The 21538-nt window shown below is 33.5% G+C and overlaps 1 long non-coding RNA gene across 1 annotated transcript; it reads right to left on the bottom strand.

The window, feature by feature from the left end:
* Positions 1-9187: 9187 nt before the first annotated feature.
* LOC145795204 (uncharacterized) lies at positions 9188-14434 on the bottom strand. Its single transcript, XR_014335681.1, has 2 exons — positions 13934-14434; positions 9188-10741 (listed from the first exon to the last, which is right to left on the bottom strand). It is a non-coding gene; the product is annotated as an uncharacterized LOC145795204 (long non-coding RNA).
* Between the last annotated feature and the right edge of the window lie 7104 nt (positions 14435-21538).

The following is a 21538-nucleotide window of genomic DNA, read 5'->3' as shown; positions in this document are numbered from 1 at the left end:
AAGAATAAGCCTTTTTTTTGGTTTAAAAAAAAAAAAGCCCCCCCCCCCCTCCAAAAAAAAAAAAAGAGGCTCAAATAAGCCAAATTATTTGGCCATTCAGTTTTTTTTTTTTTTTTTCCCAACTACATCATCGATAATGATTAATGCCAAAATAATAATGTCACATGCTATGAATATAATGGGTCTACCTGAGCATTGTGGGCCCATTGAATCAGCCACTTACGCTTATCCACTTACTAGATTTCGAACCAACATGATTTTCCTTTGGTTTTTTTGGGATTTTTTTTTAAGGTTCTTGATATTAAGATTTTTTATAGCATAAAGAACCTTTAATATTTTCATAATGTCTAAGGTCTCTCAACATCATAGAGAATTTCTCTGGACAAATCATAGAGAAAATTCCAAATTTCTCTGGACACATCACAGAGAAAATCTCACCAGAGAAATTTCCATCTCCACCCCAGAGAAATTTACTCAACCCCAGAGAAAATCCCCTTCAACTAGAGAAATTGAATTGTGTTGTCTGCAATTTGATGGCTTCAGTGCTTTGGATGCATATTCATAGAGAAAATCTCACCAGAGAGTTTCTCTAGATTCAACCCAGAAAAATTTCCCTCTCCACCCCAGAGAAATTTACTCAACCCCAGAGAAATCCCCTCTAACTCGAGAAATTCACTTGTGTTGTCTGCAGTTTGATGGCTTCAGTGATTTGATCCAACATTATTCTTACACTACAAAAAGAGACTTGATCCAATAACTATATTGATGTCTATATTCATAATGAATTAAACATACAAAGCAATCCTTGGAAATTCTATGGGGTCAAGACCTTGAACATTCAAATTTCTTTGGACTAATTTCTCTGGACTAACATTCAAATTTCTCTGGACTAACATCAAAAACCCTTGAACTTTTTTCAAATTTCTCTGAACTAACATTCAAATTTCTCTAGATCTCTAGACTAACATAAAAAACCCTTGACCATTTCACAAATTTCTCTGTACTAATATTCAAATTTCTCAAGATCAGCATTCAAATCTCTCTATCTATCAAGAGAAAATTGAACACCACGGAAAAAATTAAACATGGCAGAGAAAATTAACCAAACCAGAGAAAGGTTTAACAGCAAGGTGGTTTTGTTTTCACTGCCCTAAGATTATAAGAAAGGGTTCCTAATAACAAAAAGTTAAATAAGGAAGAATTTCTAGTAGCTTATGATCATAATAAACAATTTGAAAAACTAGCAAGACTACCTTGTTATTTCTTACATCTTCAATGATATCCTCAAGCAGATCAATTCTACAAAATTGCCCAGATAACCACAATGTTCAAGGTAGGCTCATCCTCAAAATCAACCATTTCACCAAAAGAGATGTCTTTTGTGGAAGTATCATTGAAACTACCACTTGATCTTGGTTTCTTGTGATCACTATTTATAACTGCTAATTGAAAGCTACCTTCTGGAGCATCTGGTGCACATTCTTGGATGGGTGATGGAGCCACGTGAACCACAAAATTCTCTAACTCTGATTGATTAACATCTAATCATGATTGTTCTCATTGCTTTCTTCATGGACCATAGCGAGGAGGAGGAGGTGATAGGATCGGGGGATCAATGCTCTAAAGAAGCTTCGAGAGTGGTCGGAGATTGTCGCCGAGCCACGGTGGAAGACCTTCATACAACTGTTCAATCGAAGCAAGAGTGGCCGAGGAGTTCTTGACATAGGGCTTCTTGGATTGATCGAGCTGGATCGACGAAAGAGAGCCTTAGCAACAAGGAGAGAGAAGAGGTGAGGCGTGAGTCTGAGAGAGAAAGAAGAGAAAGAGAAGGTGAAGGTTTGAAGCCGTGAGGCATATCAAATTTCTCTGTAATACATGAATGTGGGGTTGAGGGACCTTAGACATCATAAAATAATGTTGTGAATCTCTTCCATTACTAAAGATGGAAGATGGACCTTAAACTAATTTTCCTTATTTTTTTTATCTTTGATTTTTCTCTATTTTTTTAAATCAAAAAGTTGACTTAAAAGAAGTTGTTAAACTAAATTTGTCACCTCTCACCACTTGGGCTTAAATTACTATTGATGATGTCATGACCTGAAATGGATAAAGTAGTGGTGAATCTCACCCGGTGTTGGTGTGATGTAAACCAAAAACCCTCCAAATAAATTAGAGAAGAAAACTTGAAAAGAAAGCTAGGAATTAGGATTCGGGTATTGATTTCCCTAATGAATTGAACATGTCAACCTTATATAGTTTGGTCTTCACATGTTGATAAGTGGTCTTTAGTGATTCAAGATTCCTTTCAGCCGTTTTGCCTACACGTGTCCTCATTTACAATGTTATAACTCTCATACAGATTTAATTGTGAGAATAACTTAACCATGTTCGAAACTACACGTGCCTACACGTGTCCTCATTTACATTTTTGCAATTATCAACAAACTATGATTGACTAAGCTAGCATTTTTTTATTATTATATATATTTATAAAATTTTGAAAGTTGTAAACAAAAATTTATTTGATGTTCATTTTTATTTTTTAAAATTGTTAGCAGTTTACAAAATTTATTAAACTCTTAACTTAAAACAAATTAGTTTCACATGTTAAGAAAAATAATTTCTCTCTTTAATTCCTTCAAGCCACACCACCATCGGGCATCACATCTGGCCACTCCAATTGACGGAAATCCCCTCCAAGCACTAATAACCACATCTTGCTGGAAACTACTTTTGGTTGCCTCCTCCTGCCAAAAATCACCTCTAACAATATATCCAGTTGTCAGCAATTACTTTTGATTACTCCCTTATTTTCAAAACAAAATTTAAAACATATATCCAGTTGTCAGCAATTACTTTCGATTACTTCCTTATTTTCAAAACAAAATTTAAAACATATATGCGTATTAAACATTTTTTTTATTTATCAAAAATAAATATAAACATGATTAATTTTTAACTCTAACAAAAGATTCTGTGAAATAAAATCAAATTGTTAGGCCTTAATTGCAAAGAACAAGTTCAAACAGTTTAATTAACTTGTCTTTGTCCAGCCTCATTGCGTTGGACTTTTCTATTTAGTTTGCTTCCACGAAAGAAACGTATGGTATTTTGGACACACTGATTAATATTTTTAGAGAAATATTATATATGATTGATTATATATATATATCAATTTTTACATGAATATTAATAATTAATTCTCTTATGTAAATTTAATTATTAAAATATATTTTTTTTTGGATTCCTAATTATTAAAATATTTAATAAAGATAAAATAATATCTTATTATATAATTTGATAAAAAAATTAAATAATATATAACAATCCTAGTATTTTTAATCATGGCTTAGTTGCAAAGTATTTGAACCCATAACCCTAAAACTGTAATTGTCAATCCTAGACGTTTCTTGAAGAATTAATTAATAAGATTAAGTGATCTGATTTGCCACGGCACAACTGATCGGTTGGAAGCCATATCATCTTCCCACCAACTTCAACTAGGAGCTTAAAATATGTGCTGGGCAAATCACAACGTGGCACCGCACCATTCTGTCACATATATTATAATAAAATTAATGTGTATTTATACAAAAACGATAACCATATGGAATGGAATGTTTATATGAAATTTTTGACAAAAATAATGTTGTAGTGACATTTTTTAAAATATCACAAAAATTATATCATTTGTTATATATATATATTATGAGGATCATGTTAACAACCACCAGCTGACTTGTGGTTGAGACCAAAATTTTCACAACTAATTCATACACCATGGATTTGCTAGACAACCAATAAGATGGTGCACATCCGCCAAATTAGCAAAATTCTGTCCTACATTTACATACACAGTCCCCCATCAATTGAAAATTTTTGAGTAGTTACAAATTTTATAGACAATTTTGGAGGAAAAAAATGTGATAGACCTAAAAACATATTTATGAGTTCTGTGTTATATATTTAATCTTTGATTTTGTGTGATTATGGATCCTGTTGGGCAGTGGTACCAAGGAATCATGTGAAGGTTTGAGAAGTGGGAAAGATCTTATAAAGGAAAAAGATTGGTCAGCGGTGGTCGATGGTGGCTCTGAGTAGAAAAGAACAAAATGGGAAAGAGTTTGACTGCAACATTTCAACGCCATATACAAGCAAGGGTTTTTCTTAATTTTCTTCCCATATTTTTGGGATATTAATTTGTTACGTTAGTTTATAGGATATTTTGTCATATACATGATGACGGACAATTCCAATTTTCCAAATCATATGCTTGCAGATGCTCAATTTTGTCGGAGAGGAACGGTTCGCCACCAACACCAACGGTTTTGGAAACACATAAGGCGATCACTTGGCTTTGCTTCTCACTTGGCTTTGTTGCCATACAAGAAACACATAAGGCGATCACAGAGATGGGTGACAAAGCCTACGTAACGCTCGAGCAGAGGTTTGAACATAATAGAAAGCTCACTTAGTACCCAGTGAGCTCACCCCCCTCAAATTCAGTTCCAACACTGGAGAAGGCACAACACTACCATCCTCTCGCCCTCAATACTTCCTTAAGAACTCTGTCAAACAAGCAAAAACCAGCCTAGGTATAAATTCTGAGGATAGTTTCACCACCAGTTGTACTGAAGCTGAGAGGATTGGGGAGGATTTCCCACTTTCTATCACCTTTGGGATCAAAAACCTCAAAATGGGGCGCCTCAAGATCAAGTTCAAACAGGAATTAGTATGAATGTCTGGAAAGAATGTAAATTTTCCCCTCGTGTGACCACAATAGGTCTGGCCTTGTAACCTGACAATCTGGGAATATCGCGGACAGGGACCAACAAACCCTCCTCTAGATCAGTGGTGGGATCAAAGGAAGGCAAAAGCATCTAAACAGAAATTGTATTTACAAGAAACATCATTTTCATCAATTACAACATTCGCACCCCTAACCATATACAATATAATTGACAAAAGTAATGATCAAGACCAATTCTCCACAATTTATACAATATAATTGACAAAACTCCATATAAACTGAAAAGATTAGGTCACCAACATATACAAACAACATATAATTAGTTAAACCAAAAAATAGTAATAATTGAAGTCTAACAACAACAAGAAGCCTGATAGAAGAACACAGACATTACATGGTAATTAGAAAGATATCTGACAAAAGTATTTACCAAGCTAGAAGAGGTTAGAAAGACATTACATGGTGAGAAAGGCTTGAATTTTGGAAGAAAAGAACACAAATCCACAACAAAAGTGGAAGGCACCACAAAAAAAGAACTCAAATCCACATTATATGGTAACTAGGATTCCAAAAAAAGAACTCAAATGCACTGGGAAACTCGATTCCAAGGTTGTGCGTTGTGTCTTTATTGGTTATTCTACTACTCATAAGGGTTACAAATGCTATGATCCTCACACTCGCAAAGTGTATGTTAGTATGGATGTTACTTTCTGTAAATCTGATTGTTATAGATCAACACGAGTTATCTTTTCCCCTTTCTAGTCAGCGGACTGTTATTTGTGGTGAGGGGAGCCTGCCATTGGTGGTCGTTTGGATAGGGTTGATCTTATTCTCGACGTCTGAAAGAGCAAGCTTTCCTTGTGCCACCAAACCCATCAGTATCATCTGTGTGGGCCTTCCAGTGGGCTTTATGAAGAGCATAAGCACAAGCCCAGCATTAACTTAAATATTATGTTGGACCACATAAGAAGTGAATGGAAACAGGATGAAGCCCAAATCACAAAATATCAATCACCAGCCCCGCCATCCATTGAGGAAATTGTAGGTCCATTGGGATCAAATAAGTAACTGAGTCAAGATGAAGCAGAAATAAAACAAAGAAGAGTGATCAATACAAATCAACCGAATAGTGAGTCGAAAAGGAAAAGAAGACCGGGGCAAAAGAAGGCATGGTCAAGGTGAAGAGGGGCAATTTTGAGGGCAGCAGCAGTGGGATATTACAATTTAAGACACTAACATTTTCATGGGATTCATCAATCTATACTTTGGTAGTACAGTTATTGTTTACAATTTAAGACACGAACAAATTTTTTATGAGATCACCTCTATTACATGTACTGCTGGTGATGTGGGGAACTGACGTAGTTGTTATTTTTGCAATAAAACTACTAAATCCTTTCAATTTTTTTCCGTCATTGTATGCGTTATTGAGAAGATTTAATTACCATCATATCCTTACTGGCTTTGTCCATGGCCTGGATTTAGGAGATTAAGTGGTATAGGGTGACCCCATTTTAAAGTTGCTGATTTTGATTCAAGATCCTATACCTCCATTTTGTAGAATATTTTATCCATATTATCGTATAACTTTTTATCCATATATTTTTATTTTGTTTTAAGAAGGAAAACATGTATACTAAGTAGTACGAGTTTGCGACGAGTCACTACAGCCCGTATTTACTAAGAGTTGCTTTTCACACGATTGGGTGAAGAAAAACCCTCTCATTGATTCTGAGTATCCTCATTGGCATCTTGAGTAAGTACATATTTCTATCTTTGCTATTTATCCAAGTAATTCATTCATTTGTCTTTTCATTCAATTTTTTTGTCATTCACTTTGTAGGGATATACTCAATGGCATCATATACTTCATATTTACATTGAGACAACCACATGGAGAAATTTGTGCAAACAATGTCTATTTGGTTAATGGACATGCCAAGTTGGGCAAAACTCTAAATCCTGAGTGGTAGACATTTGGGGATGACATTGACAAGTTCTGCGGCATAGTCAAGTCTCTATTCAGGTCCAAAGGGTCAAAACTTCCCTTTGGTTTGGATCATTTGCGTAGATACGTGCAAAAATACAACAAATTTAAAAAGTACAGTATTTCTTTAATTATGATTTTTTAAGTATTGTATAGTGTTTTTATTCCTATTGATGCTCACGCTTTTTGTTATACAGGCATTTAATGAATGCAATTAATCATCCGATGCCAGAATGGTGTTTAACAAGAGAATAGGCAACTAGCCTATACTCGTATCTTGCATCTAAAATCAACAAGATCTGATGATTAATTACATTCATCAAATGCTTATATAACAAAAACCGTGAGAATCAATATAATAGAAACACTATACAATACTTAAAAAATCATAATTAAAGAAATACTATACTTTCCAAAACAAAGGGAAATTTAGACCATTTGGACTTGAAGAGAGATTTAACCATACCACAGAATTTGTCAATGTCATCCCCCAATGACTTCTCGTACCACTCAGGATTTACAGCTTTGCCCAACTTGGCATTTCCATTAACTAAGTAGACATTATTTGCACAAATTTCTCTATGTGGTTGTCTCAATACATCTGAAGTATATGATGCCATTAAGTATATCCTTACAGAGTAAATGACCAAAAAAATTTGAATGAAAAGACAAAAAAACAAATGAATGAATTACTTGGATAAATAGCAAAGATGACATAGACATGCACTTACCCCAAGATGCCAATAAAAGACTTACTCAACCTTTCAGGATACTTAGAATCAATGAGAGGGCTTTTCTTCACCCAATCGTGTAGAGTTCCTTCTACCACCTCTGTGAAAACAACAAAACTACTTTGACACTTTCCAATTACTCTCAGTAAATACGGGCTGCAGTGACTCGTCGCAAAATCGTACCACCATTATAAATCTTTTGATTGTGACTCAAGGTGGTACACCACTTTTATACTATTTTGTGTACTTCCAAGGTAACCAATATACATGTTTGAATCCTCAATTCGTTTTCCTTCTAAAAATTGTATTTCAAATGCTTTAGCAAGCTAGTCATATAATAAAAACAAAATATATGGATAAAAAGTTAGCTATAAGATAATATGGATAAAATATTCTACAAAATGGAGGTATAGGATAAAACATACTATGGTATCTGGATCAACAGCCATCTTAAATCAAAATCAGTAACTCTAAAATGAGGTAACTCTCTGTAACAAATTAGAATAACAAACCACAATAAATAGTTAACATACTTCTAGTGCTACCACTTAATCTCCTAAATCCAGGCCATTGACAAAGCCAACAAACTATAAGTACAATAAGGATATGAAGGCAATTAAATCTTCTCAATAACGCATACAATGACAAAAAATTAAAAGGTTCTGATTCAATAGACCGGCAAAGGATCTAGCAGTTTTATTGCAAAAATAACCACGTCAGTTCCCCACATCACCAACAGTACATGTAGCAGATGTGAACTCATAAAACTAAACTAACGAGTAACAAATTACTCTACTAAACAATAACTATACCACCAAAGTATAGACTAATGAATCCCATGAAAATGTTAGTGTCTTAAATTGTAATATCCCTATAGTTATCATCAGTTTTTCAAACTTGAGTGCACATACGAAGATGAATGCAGCTGCATGAACTTAACTTAGAGAATCAAAGCTAAAAGAATCAATATATAGTAAAGAAACCTGATGCATGATTGCAGGGCTAAGAAGGTCAACTTAACATTCTGCACTGATGTTTCAAGCTAAGATAGTCCAAGTGATCATAGTCTTTATCTCAAGGTCAATTAGAAAAAATGGACACATGGTCTGGAATTTAGTATTATAATTTAAAACAGTTAAAAGTAAAATATAAATCTCTCTTTCTTAGGTCCACATAGACACAAGTACATACCATATGTATTGATCGTATAGGGGGGAACTATTAGATCACCACTAGTCCCAAAAACTTAAGATGTTAGGAAATGAGCTTAATAATATACATCAAGCTCAAAAGCTTAAGTTGTCTGGAAATGAGCTCAACAATGTATATCAAGCTCTTCAATAGGGACAAGTGACTTTTAGAATGCTGTCATATCAGCATCCATAGAGGAACAAAGGCCATTATATGGTTCCCATTCATCTTAGCACCCTTATCTTCATCATAAATCTTGGAACCCTCTATTTCCAAGCCCCTTAGATTGGGTAAGCTTGGATGCTACCCGGGAAAAGTAAAGGGTTGTTCCAATCCTATTGAACAAAAAGATGTCAAACCAAAGGTAGAAAACAACAACATTATTCAAAAAGTGATGTAAATCAGAAGATCAAAACCAATTCCTTTGTGTAAAACTCTTTGCCAAAGTAAACCTCAATGGAACACATACACACACAACAAATACATGTATTTCAAATTGAAAATCAACCCATTAAAGAAAAGGAATGCAAAGGGCAAGTCATACAATATCTATTAAAAAAGGAATACCTCCATAAAATAAGAGAAAAGGGGGCAAGTCATATAATATCTGACTACATACATTCTATTCCCTCTCCTCTTAATATTGCAAAGAACCAATTGCAACATGATGCCAAGCTCAGTTGATGAAAAACCATAAGAAAACAAAAGAAATAAAATTCAAACCAATGGCTCAAATTTTCCATTGGCTTTCTTCTTCCGAACTTTCTCAACAACCCTTTTTGTCTCAATATTCAAATTTTATAGTAGATGATGTACTATTATATATCATGTGAGATTATATTGTATCCCATTGTAGTAGATGTACTATTATAGTAGATGTACTATTAATTAAAAAATATGATTGTTAATAATATTTTCCCTTAATTAAAAAATAACAAAATAAAAAGATGCATTTTATAATCCAAATTTTAAAAATAAAATAGTATATATCATCCATCTATTATTTGAAAATTGGTTAATGTTATATAAGATTTGGAGTAATTAGAGTTTGACGGAATAAAAAAAAATTTCGTCCAACTTAACTTGAAATAATACTCAGATGGATAAATATTTTCAAAATTTTCAATAATTAATTCTTTATTATAATTTTATCCCTAATATTGATTGGACCTAACTAATAATCCAAGTTGTTTTGTTAATTATTGTAACAATCATATTTAAATAATCATATGTATATATTTTTTCTCATTAAAAGAAAATGGAAGGAAGGGTGAACAATGCATGGAAACCCTCCTTAGATGTGGATCATAGAAGCCCCCATTAGCAAGAAGCCAAACAAGAGGGACGAGCCCACAAGCACAGGAGATCCGCATGCCCTCCTTCAAGTACTCAACAACGTATTACAACAATATTTTTGTGGCAATTAACAGTTACCTATTGTTACAAAATAGTTTGTCACAATATGTCCTAATTTAATCTTTATTGCAACAAATTTATTGTGATGAAACTAATTCGTGGCAGTATTTAACTTCCACTGGCTTTAAAACTTCCTACCATGGAATTTGTGAACTATAAGGACAAAATAATTTTCATCACAATAAATTTACTTATTGCGAAAAATTAGTTTCGTAACAATAACCAAATTGTTTAGTGCAAAAACAAAGGTTATAAAAGCTTTAGACTAATCAACTGAGTGATAATCAAAATTACTACATCGAATTCTATCTGCCTAAACAATTTCTTAGCTGCTAAGTTCGATCAAGTAGAAGATCAAATGGAGTATCTCAACAAATGGCTACAATGTCGGTGGCAGTATTTGTGATTGTATTTGTGTCAAGTGGGTGAGTGAAAATTTTCTTCTTTCTCCCATAATCCTATTCAATGAATTTAATTAAAATTTGATTACTAACTTTGTACACCCATTAGATAAGTTAGTATTTAAAACGGCAAATTTGCTGATTACTTCAAGCTAATTAATTACTTTTTTGGCTGATGCATCAAATGTTGATAAAGCAAACAGGTTCATTAATACCTAGGCCGACAAGTTTGGCAGGCTTTTCACTCCACCACGAAGGCGATAACCTAAATGACCACAATTAGCATAATAATCAACGTTATACACGTCAAAGAAACTATAATTTAATCCGTGAAACCAATAAATTACCTCTTAACAATGAATCAAGCAATTAACTTCATGACAAATGCCTAATTAATTAAAAATTCCAATTGCAATAGCTAGGACCATACCAGTCATGAAGTTGAATGATGAAAGAAAATTCAAAACATTAGGTAGCCTTTGGATACTGGCTTACAGAATGAACACCAAGCATAAGTGTGTCAGTTTATTAACAAAAAAATAGTGAAGAACAATAATACTTTATCACGTATTCGGTGATATGAAAACAGTTTCTTATCGGATTCTTATAATTTTTAATTTCAAAATTAGTGTGTCAGCTTCTTAAAACAATTATTGTTGTTATACTCTCTCTTTCTTATTACTGTGAAGTAGGTGTCCTGCTTCTTTTGTATTTGTACAGATTTTTAGTATTTACTATTTACAAAACCAATAATATAACAAAGAAGCATATGGAACATTCTTTATTGGAAGTCACTGGAACTAATTTTCAACTAGGACATTTGTTAAGTGGGAAAAAAATTTAGCTAGAACCATAAGCATAATTTTTTTTCTTTATGTATTAACGTTTACTTTGTTGGGCATATTTGTTGGGTTGAGAAGGCTTCAAATGCCTGTGGCACTAAGCAAAGGAGTGGGAAGCCCTAATGCAATCAAATGGGAAGTATGTCAAGATAGGCACCACGAAACCACAATGTAGACTTTTGTATGACACATTATTAAATTAGCTCAGATAACTTCAAAGGAAAAAGGTGATTTTTAATGCTCCATTGTTGTCTTCTTAGTTCTCTGGTTTTTTTTTTTTTTTTTTTTTTTAATGTTATAGAGGCGAGGCGAGGCAAGGTGAACATAACCACTCTGTTGCTACTTGCTGGTTACATGTTTCTTTGTTGTGCAATTCTATAACTACATATAAGGAGGAATTGCATGCGAACCGGAGAGAGAAATACAAATATATACCATCAAGGAGAACGACCAGTTGCTTCTTTCCTGGACCAATCTTTTTTCTCTTTTGATACTCAGACTTCCTCTTTGATATTCTCTCTTCAGTCGGCCATGGAGACAGGGACTCGCAGTGAAAGATAAAAAAAACAAAAAAACACACACCCACAAAAGGTGGGGTAGGGTTTCCTACCACTAAATTCTCGCCCAAAGAGAGGGGTAGGGTTTTCCTTCAATTACAACGGAAAAAGGCTTCCACTCATCAAGTTCACCTTTGGGGGAACTTTCGCATGACCCATTTTGATAATATGATCATTCATTCTTTTGGCCCATTTTGAGAATCTGATTTATTTATTCTTTTGATATTTATATGTAAATTATTCACATAGAAAATTTATTTTGTTCGATAATTTTAATCATATTTAATTACTTATCATTCATTTATTTATTTTTTCTCTAAATAAATGATGAAAATACATAGCTATAATTACCAAATATATCTGATTTTTTTTTTAATTAATAGTCTACATACAAGAAATTGGAAGTTGAATGATTCATATCATTGAAATAGACCCCAATGACTTGACTAGATAGTCCAAATCATTTATGAGAATTGGATACAAATCCTTCCCATCATAACCGGCCTTTTTGGTTGTTAATCTATTCTATTATATAAAACCTATGAATAAATTAGTGTAAATTGTCAAAAGAAAAAAAATTTCCAAAGTAATTCTAAACTTGATAATTGTTCCTCTCATATTTAACTACTTCAAATATAAGTGTCATAATTATGAGATATAATTACTTTAAACAATTGTCATGATACACACGTTATGTGTGTACCCTTAATATTATAATATATAATATAAAGCTTACAATTAAATTAGTGCAGACATGTCATACATATATATATATTAAAAATGCCCACAAGAGTCAGCTATGCTATTATTCAAATTTTTTTAAAATATTTTTTCAACTGCCTGGTAACGCACATGATTTTTTTCAACCACAAATTATGTGCTCTCAGCCTTCTAGTTATTTATAAAATACTATAGCTTGGAAATTTTTTAGCAAACTCACAACCGTTTTTGAAATTGCAAGATAGATCCTCAATGGCTCAAGTTGAAATAGCTTTGTCAAAATTATTTTTTGGCTTACTACAATGCACAAAACTTATTTTTTTGGTTATACCATTCTAATATGGACTTGCCATTTTGGCACAACCAAATGCCAAATTCAAATTTGGGTTGTAAATTGTTCTAAATTTGTGTTCAAATTTGGGTTCTAAATTATTCTAAAATTTTGTACAATCTAGAAACTTTCCATATTCAAAAAATTTGAGGGTTCCAAATTAAATTTGGAAAGCTGAATTTCTAGACGGATCTTTATTGAGTTTTTGTAATTTTATAAATTTATTGTGGTTTGAAAATTTATGGTAGAGTTTTGATTTGTAGAAGTTGTGAAACTAACAGTTGGAGGTTCAAAAAAACAGCTGACTTTGCCATTTTTTGGCATGGCAAATGGCACACCATTAGAGTAGTGCATTTGTGAAGCCACGTTATTTTTTAGCTTTGGCAAGGCAAATAGAAAAACCATTGGAGTTGCTCTTAGAATCCAAGTTTATACTCAGCTGTGCTAGAAGTGAGGATTTATTATATTTATAAAATAATAAAACATACCAGACCATATGAGAAAGCAAATTGTTATTCATACAAAATTTATCGCTAAAATGACATGGCAATGACATTTTTGCAATAAAACGTCATTTAAATGGGGAATTTATTTTAAAATATACGTCCCAATATAGAAACAGTAAGGTCCCAATTTATTTAAATGAAGAAACAGATTTGAAACAGTAGAAAATCCAACAAATTCAGAATCAAACCCACATATCAGAATCAAACCCAATTTATACAATTTTTTTGCCAAATTCACAAATTTCAGAATAAATTTGACAAACCCAAATTCGGTTTCTCTTTTCTTTTTTTAATCATTTATCACCAAATCAGTTGATCCAAATGGAGTGAAAAAATCAGATGGATATTATTACAATAAACCAAACCAAAATCAGATGGATGTTCTTTGCAGATCAAAATAAATATCAAAATAAAATAAATGGATGAACAAAAATAGTTGGATGAACAAAAATTAAACCAAAAATCAAAATAAATAATTACGAAAAATCGGAGAGCACAGACCTGAGTTGTTTGAAGATCTGGAGATGCTTGAGTTCTTTGAAGATCCGGTTTGAAGCCATCGCGAGACCTCAGTTTGAAAAATCGCGATCGCCTCCACATCAACAAACAGAAAAATAAACAAAAAATCAAAGTGTATATATATATATGATGTGTATAAAGACGGAGAGCGAGAGAGAGACAGATGGGAGAGTACAGAGATCGGTGAAGAGAGGGAAGACAGTGCGAGAGTGAGAGAGCGAGAGTCAGAGAGAGGGAGACAGTTTGCGGAGAGGGAAGATAGTGCGAGTGTGTGTGTGTGTGTGTGTGTGTGAGAGAGAGAGAGAGAGAGAGATCGGTTTGAGGAGACTGAGAGGGAAGACAGAGTGACTGGGAGAGGGAAGACAGTGTGATGAGAGTGAGAGGAGAGGTTTGGATGATTCCAGATAATCATCTCAACCATTGAACATTTTAGACGTGGACGGTTGTGATCTCCCACTCTGCCCATAAAACAGCCGTTGTGTTCTGTTTGGTTTTAAAAAAAAAAAAAAAATTCAATAACAACAGTTATCTTTAAACGGTTGTTTTTTTCAAACAGTGATATTTCGAATTTCTATGACTGAGCGGTGATTGTTTATTTTTTATATATAATTAAAAAAATTTATTAAATATATAGTGATATATTTTTTGATGGGTGAATTATATTTAAATTTTTTTTTCTAATTTTTCAAAAAAAATTCATTTTTTATATTTGTCTAGTTTGAAATAATATAAATATATAATTTTTTTTACAAACAGATAAAAAAATGTCACAAAAGATAAAAAATAAACAAAAATAAAATTACAAAAAAAAATCTATATCCAAACAACACCTACAAATTTGGAGAAAAAATTAGTTAAGATTTACTAAAATAACAAATGACCATTAGAGCACCATTGCTATAATTTGACAAAATAACACTATTTATTGTCAAATTATAGCAATAGCAATAGCATTATAGCAACAATGGTTGTCGTTCGAAATCAATTTATTATGTAAATAAGTCAAACTTAAAAGTACAATTTATTGGACTTAGTCTAACAACTAGGAATTGTTTGATTCGCTAAAACAAGTTAAAATAATTATTCCTTAGACTTTCTTTTATAATGTGAATGATGATTTAATTTATGGTGTATTTTTTATTATTTTTTTGGTGAATCAAAGGTGATGATAGATATTTTAATAGAATAATCATGTTATTCCATTTCATTCCAATAGTGAAGCAAATAAAGTATTATCCAAACAAGACACTGCTTACCCAAACAATGACTGGTATCATTAAGAACAATAAAATATTTTCCTTGCTTGGCCAATTACACATTACACACATACAAAGAATCCAAAGTAGCCCATACAATTTTTAATCTACGGTTAAGGAGGTCAAAGTGTTGCATGCATAAAATCAAGGAAATGACGTCGCCACTTAGGTTATATGGGAAATCAATCGTTATAAAAATGATTAGGTATCAACTTGTCAGGTAAGCAGCAATTGAAAAAAGAAGGGATTTAATTATGGTAGGCTCAGAAAACTAGAATTTCTTCACATCTAAGGAAAATTCTACGAATTAGTACTCGTTGCATGTGTAGGATTGCTCTATAAAAACCACAGAGATGTTGATTAAGATAAGATAAGTTAAACTTCTAATTTGACTCAAATTTCATTTTAGTCCTTACCATTTTAATTTAAATAATTTGATTCCTGCCTTTTAAATCCGATTTCAATTTGATCCTTCCATTCAAATTAAACACTAAAACTTATAATGTTGTAATACGTGTAAGTCTCGCAAGGAGTGCATGAAAAAATTAACAGTTTTTTAGACAAAAGGACCAAATTAAAACTGAACTTTAAGTGTAAGAATCAAATTGAAATTTGAGTCAAACTATAAAGGTGAAAAATATAATTCCCCCTAAAATTTAAATCTCCCAATATATCCAAGTCAAACATTGCTAAGTACTCGTAAGACAATAATCAACCAAACTAATTTCACAAGAAGTAATGCAACAGTGAAATATGTTAAATACTTCTAGTTAACTAAATTAAAAATCCAGTGTAGCAAATTATGTTTTACAGAAACATTAATTCGAGCAAGATAATTATATATTGTAAATAGGATTGAAGTCTCCCCAAAGCTGTTCTTTTGAAACATATAGCTGATAATCCCAAGACTTCAGATGCTTTGATTCATGCCGCTCAACTTCTAAACTTCATCTTCATCTACACTTAGAAGTTAGCATCTTACAAAAACTTTTACAGAAAAGCAAAAGCAGAGACATCTAATTTATGCTACGAAACACATTTATAAACCAAATCATCTCCAAACAACTAGATTAGCTGGCTTATAAAAAAGTTCAAACCACAAAAAGGAAAAATTGTACGAATTTCTACATGAACAATACTAATTAAAATCCCACAGGTTCCAAATTCCAAACATAGGTAAGACGAACACAAAAGAGCAATTTATGAATCGTGTACCATGGGGCACATAATGGGAACGTTCAGAAAAATAAAAAGAGATAGGAGAAAAAAAGAAAAAAGAGTTTAAAAAAATTTAAAATTGAGGTTTTATTTTTTTATTTTATCCAATTGTTTGATGACATCAAAATTTCTCGTAACTTGATGCCCCTCCAACTTCCGGCAGTCAAGACTCGAGACTGGACACTTAGTCTGACCAAATGATTAGTCCACTAAAATGCACCACATTTATGATCTAAGATATTAAACCCTACGTGTAACCAAATCTTTAAAAAAATTGTATGTGCTGGAATCCTATTTTTAGATTCTCCAATCTACAAGTAAATTCCACAACAAAACAAATGATGGGAAGCCAACCTAACAATAGAAAGTCCATTTACTAGTGATAAATAAATCAAATGCACCAATGTTCAAAACAAGCACATTAAACCTGAACGTCCCAAAGATAACCTAACAATGGAATTCCTTAGGCCTCTTTTGTGATAAATAATACAAATGCACCGATGTTCCACTGTTTGGTTAGTTGTGTGCATTGGAGTAAGGATTGGTGCCGCATCATACCATCGGTGACAACCCCTAAAACCCACGCGGGGTTAGCTTTCCCATAGTGTATTGGTCTAGTAAACCATAAATACGGGATTAGGGACTAGTCGCCTAGGTTAAAGACACAATTGTGTTCTAGTTAGACTCAATAGGGTCTGTCTAGGTTATCGAGATGTTTCATTGATTTTTGGGTGGTATTGATTTTACGTTGAATTTTATAATATTTGAGCGATTGATCTTTGTATGTGAATTTTAAGATAATTGTGTAATATGGCATCATCCTTATTAACATTTAATATATTGGCTACTCATTTTCAATGTCTTGGATGATTATTTAGTGAGCTTTAATCTTTGCTCGTCCCTTACAATTACAGGTACTCCACCACTGTAAGCATAAAGTTGGGTGGCCATGCCATATATTCAAATCTTTTACAGAGTTATACATGTATACCCATGCTTAATTGTATTTACCCTTTTAAGTTGCCATTATTTTGGAGGCTGGCGTGTAAACCGGACTAGTTTGCTTACAGACTTATAAGATGAGTTAGATCATAGGCTTGTGTTATTTTAATGATATGTAATTAATATATTTGGGCTGTGAACACACTCATGGCTTTTTGCAACCTAACTCTAGAGATGTTACGTTCGTAATTTAACTCAAACTATTATCGATGCCTAAGCAATTTATTCCAAGTACTTGGCATATGCAATCAAACTCATCCAGATATTTGGAAATTGGAGAAAAGTACTCCTTTATTTAAATTTCTCCCAAATTTGTTTTTGTCATTTGAGTCATTATTGACAAACTAGCAATATCGACCTTGAGTTTCCTAATCGTGTCATCTTAGTCATTATTGGCATGCCAGAGCTAATTTTGCTCATTTTGTGAAAGCGAAACCTCTTGTCCAACATGGACCTAAGGCAGTTGAATATTGGTGAGAATGGATTTTGTTAGAATGGATTGATGTTAGAATGGATTTTGTTTTGGGGCTTCCATATACACAATGAGGTTATGATTCCATCTATGTGGTTATGGACAAATTTTCTAAAAGGTCCATTTCATTGCATCGAGCAGACAATAGATGCTATAAATGTAGCACAATTGTATTTTTGAGAAGTCTATTGCCTACATGGGCTACCACAATCCATTGTGTCAGACAAGGATAGCCGATTTCTCAATCATTTTTGGAGCTGTTTGTATAATACATAGCTTGACTTTAGTAGTGCCTATCATCCTCAAAGTGACAGTCAAATGAGAGTTGTTAATTGTTCCTTGGGAAATTCATTGCTGTGTTTGGTAGGGGATCATTTGAAATCATTGGACTAGAAATTGCACTTGTAACCCTTCAGAAAATCGAAGTTTTGATTTTAGTCCCTTTTATGTTAACTATGGTTATCAACCACGAGCTCCATTGGACTTGGCACCTGTGCCAAACTGAAAGCGTATCAATGAAAAAGCAAAAAATCTTATTAGCAACCTATAGGAAGTCCACAAATTTTGTTTAGGTTGTTCTCACAAAAGACAAGTTTTCTGCCTACAAGCACAATAAACTGGCAGCCAAAAAATTTGGGCCATTAGAGATTGTGAAAAGATCTCATTTGCACAACCGACGTGTTCTACATCAAACATCTCATTCCATTAGGAGTGTTCATAAAACTAAATCACTCGAGCAAACCGAGCCAATCCAACCGATTTGACACCATTTTGGACGATTTCAATGGTTGAACAGTCGGGAATCGATTGAAATTATGAATTTTGTGCAGATTTCGATCGAATTATGAGCGTATTAGTTGAAAAACTACATAAACTGATCCGACCGAATATAATTATAATTAAATTAATAATGGTGCTTAAACATGTTGCCTTTTAATGGTGGATTTTGTTTCCCAAGAACCTTAGTTGTACACACACAACATTATCATCAATGACTTCTGCAATCAATAGTTGGGCTATGGCCTTACCTAGTCTCAGAGACTTTAATTTTCACTCAAACTCTGTCTCTTTTCACCTTCTTTTTCACCCTTTCATCTACCTTTTTGTCTCTATCACCCTGCCATCTATCCTACTTTCCTCTCTCTCTCTCTCTCTCTCTCTCTCTCTCTCTCTCTCTCACACACACACACACACAAAGACAAACTCTAGCAAAAAACTATGGGACTTGTCTCTCTCTTTCTTGGAACTTCAAGATAAAAGCTCTCTCATCTCTCAATCATCTTTGCGTCTCTCTCTTTTCCTTCTCAATCTTTAGTCTTTCCCTCTGTGATGGTGGCAAATATTGGTAGTTATCAGCGGTGTGGCGGTGGTGGCGTTGAGTGATAGCGGTGGTGGTGGTGTCGATGAGCGATGGTCGTGGCATGGTGAGTTTCCCTTCTCTCTTTCCCCTTTTCCCCCATTTTCTTTCCTCCATTATCTTTATTTCAATTTGTTTGTATGTATATGAGTTTATGGTTTTGTTTTTTTTTTAACTTTGAATCATATTTTTCTCATTTTTTTCCTCCAACCTCTTTCTATAAGAGATTTGCGAAATCGACCAAACCGACCACCTAATCGATTCTCATGACTCGGTCGATTTCGAATAGTAGGTCGGTTGACAACGGATGAGGGTAAACCTAGACTTGTAAACACCCCTTCATTCCATATTGGGGAGACAGTTTTGATGACAAGGCTACAAATTCAAGGGTGAATTCTTCCTACCTTGGAGATGATGACGCAGCGTGTGGCCATAAAATTTGTAGATCAAATGGATAGGCATGTGGCCAAACAAGGCAAAAGGCACCAGCAAGAATCAAACGGCATGTGCTCAAAATCGCGCAAAATTTGGTGAGTTGATGGAAAATATTGTTTTGATCAAGATCCATAGCTGTCCTACGGAACTCAATAATTTTGGGCAAATTCCATCATTTAGGCCATCAATTTCAAGATTTAGCCATTTTTGGAAAGATTTGCAACTTCAATTACTCTTAGCGCACAAGTCAAAATTCGATTTCCGTCGAATTTGTGATTATCGTAGTAGCCTAAATTACTAATTTCTTTGTTTTATTTCAATATTTCTATTTTTGGCAATTTTTGTTGTATTTGCTTATATTTGTTTTGCTCATTAAAAAACTGTTGACTCTGGTTATTCCTAGTACATTAGGGTGGTTGTCAATATAAAAAATCATTGTAAGCCTTACGGGTGAATAGTTTAGAGAATTAATACAATTTTGAGTTTTTATTCTTTTTCCAACCTTAGGTACTCGTTTCAAATCAACCATTATTGAGCCTTTATTCTTTGTATTCCTTATGAATCAACGAGTTTAGAGAAGGATCTTATTTCAGGGTAATCATCTCTGAATCAACATACCCTAAATCATCACTATCACACATTCTTTACATCACTTAGGTTGGGAGTAGAGCTCGAATACCTCGCTCATAAACGCTAGAGGACTTGTGAATTAGAGGCTAGAATACAAAGGGTTGCTTGAGCAACTCATTACCACCCTTGAGTTAGAGCACTAAAACTAGTTTGTAAGAGGGGCCTTAACCAAGACGCGACACCTTGATGGTCGTATCATATCTCTAGGCCACTCTTGACACATCCAAAAAGGGATGTACCAAGCCTGCCTATGTCCACGTATCCAAGTATGTTACATCCCCGAGGCCTACATCAAATGTTGTAAAGTTGATCCAATTTCCCTCCAATTCGCCAAGCCTAAAAGATTGATCCACCTATCATCAGTTGAGTTGGCTCAACCTAGATCATCACCTAACATAAAGGAGGGTTCAAAATGCATGCAAGACACAACATAGCTGCATCTCCTTGCTCTTCTGACATTCAAGCTCTCCACTGCCACACCTCTTTACCAAGGCTACCATTGGCTCTCTCCTTTGCCTACCATCTTCATAACTCCTCTACAACCATTACACAATGATCAACCATTGCTTACCTTAATGTTTCACGAAAGTACTTTCCTCATCTTACCACCCATTTATGTTAACATCCTCATTTATGCTACACTCAATTTTACAAATTTAATGTTTCGTAGTTGCCTAACATTCAGTGCCATAAAGCATTGTAGGCCTCAAAGTTACCCTATAAGATTTTTCTTTCAAATTTGTTGCTATCTAGCACATTTCCACTTGAGCCAACCTACTTTGATACACTATAAGTTTCATCATTTTCACAATTGTGCTTGTGGATCGATATCTAAATTTGCCATTATTCTAAGAAATTTGGGCATAGGTTAGCTCTTTATTTTTGGTGTGCCAAACGATCCATCAAGGACAATGTTCCCAAGTAAAAACACCCTCCCCTCGCATTGCTTTGTTAGCTATTTCATGAGATGTCCCATTGTTGTTTCACCTTGCAAAAATGAATTAACAAGGGTGGAATTAATGCCACAAACGATATCTTAAAAGCTATAGAAGTTTGTCAATTATATCTTTGATTTGAATGTGGTTAAATTTTTTTTACTTATCATCATTGTAAATTTGTATGTTGTAATAGATAATGGATGAAGAAAATACAAGTCTTGACTATTTGGATTGTTGGATGTCTAGTGTGCTAGTTTGTCAATGTTGAATGTTAGATGA

Source organism: Camellia sinensis, chromosome 7 (genome assembly GCF_055761805.1).
Source record: "Camellia sinensis isolate YWXY chromosome 7, ASM5576180v1, whole genome shotgun sequence".
In the NCBI taxonomy this organism is placed as follows: Eukaryota; Viridiplantae; Streptophyta; class Magnoliopsida; order Ericales; family Theaceae; genus Camellia; species Camellia sinensis.
This window is presented reverse-complemented; position numbering and strand designations above follow the sequence as displayed.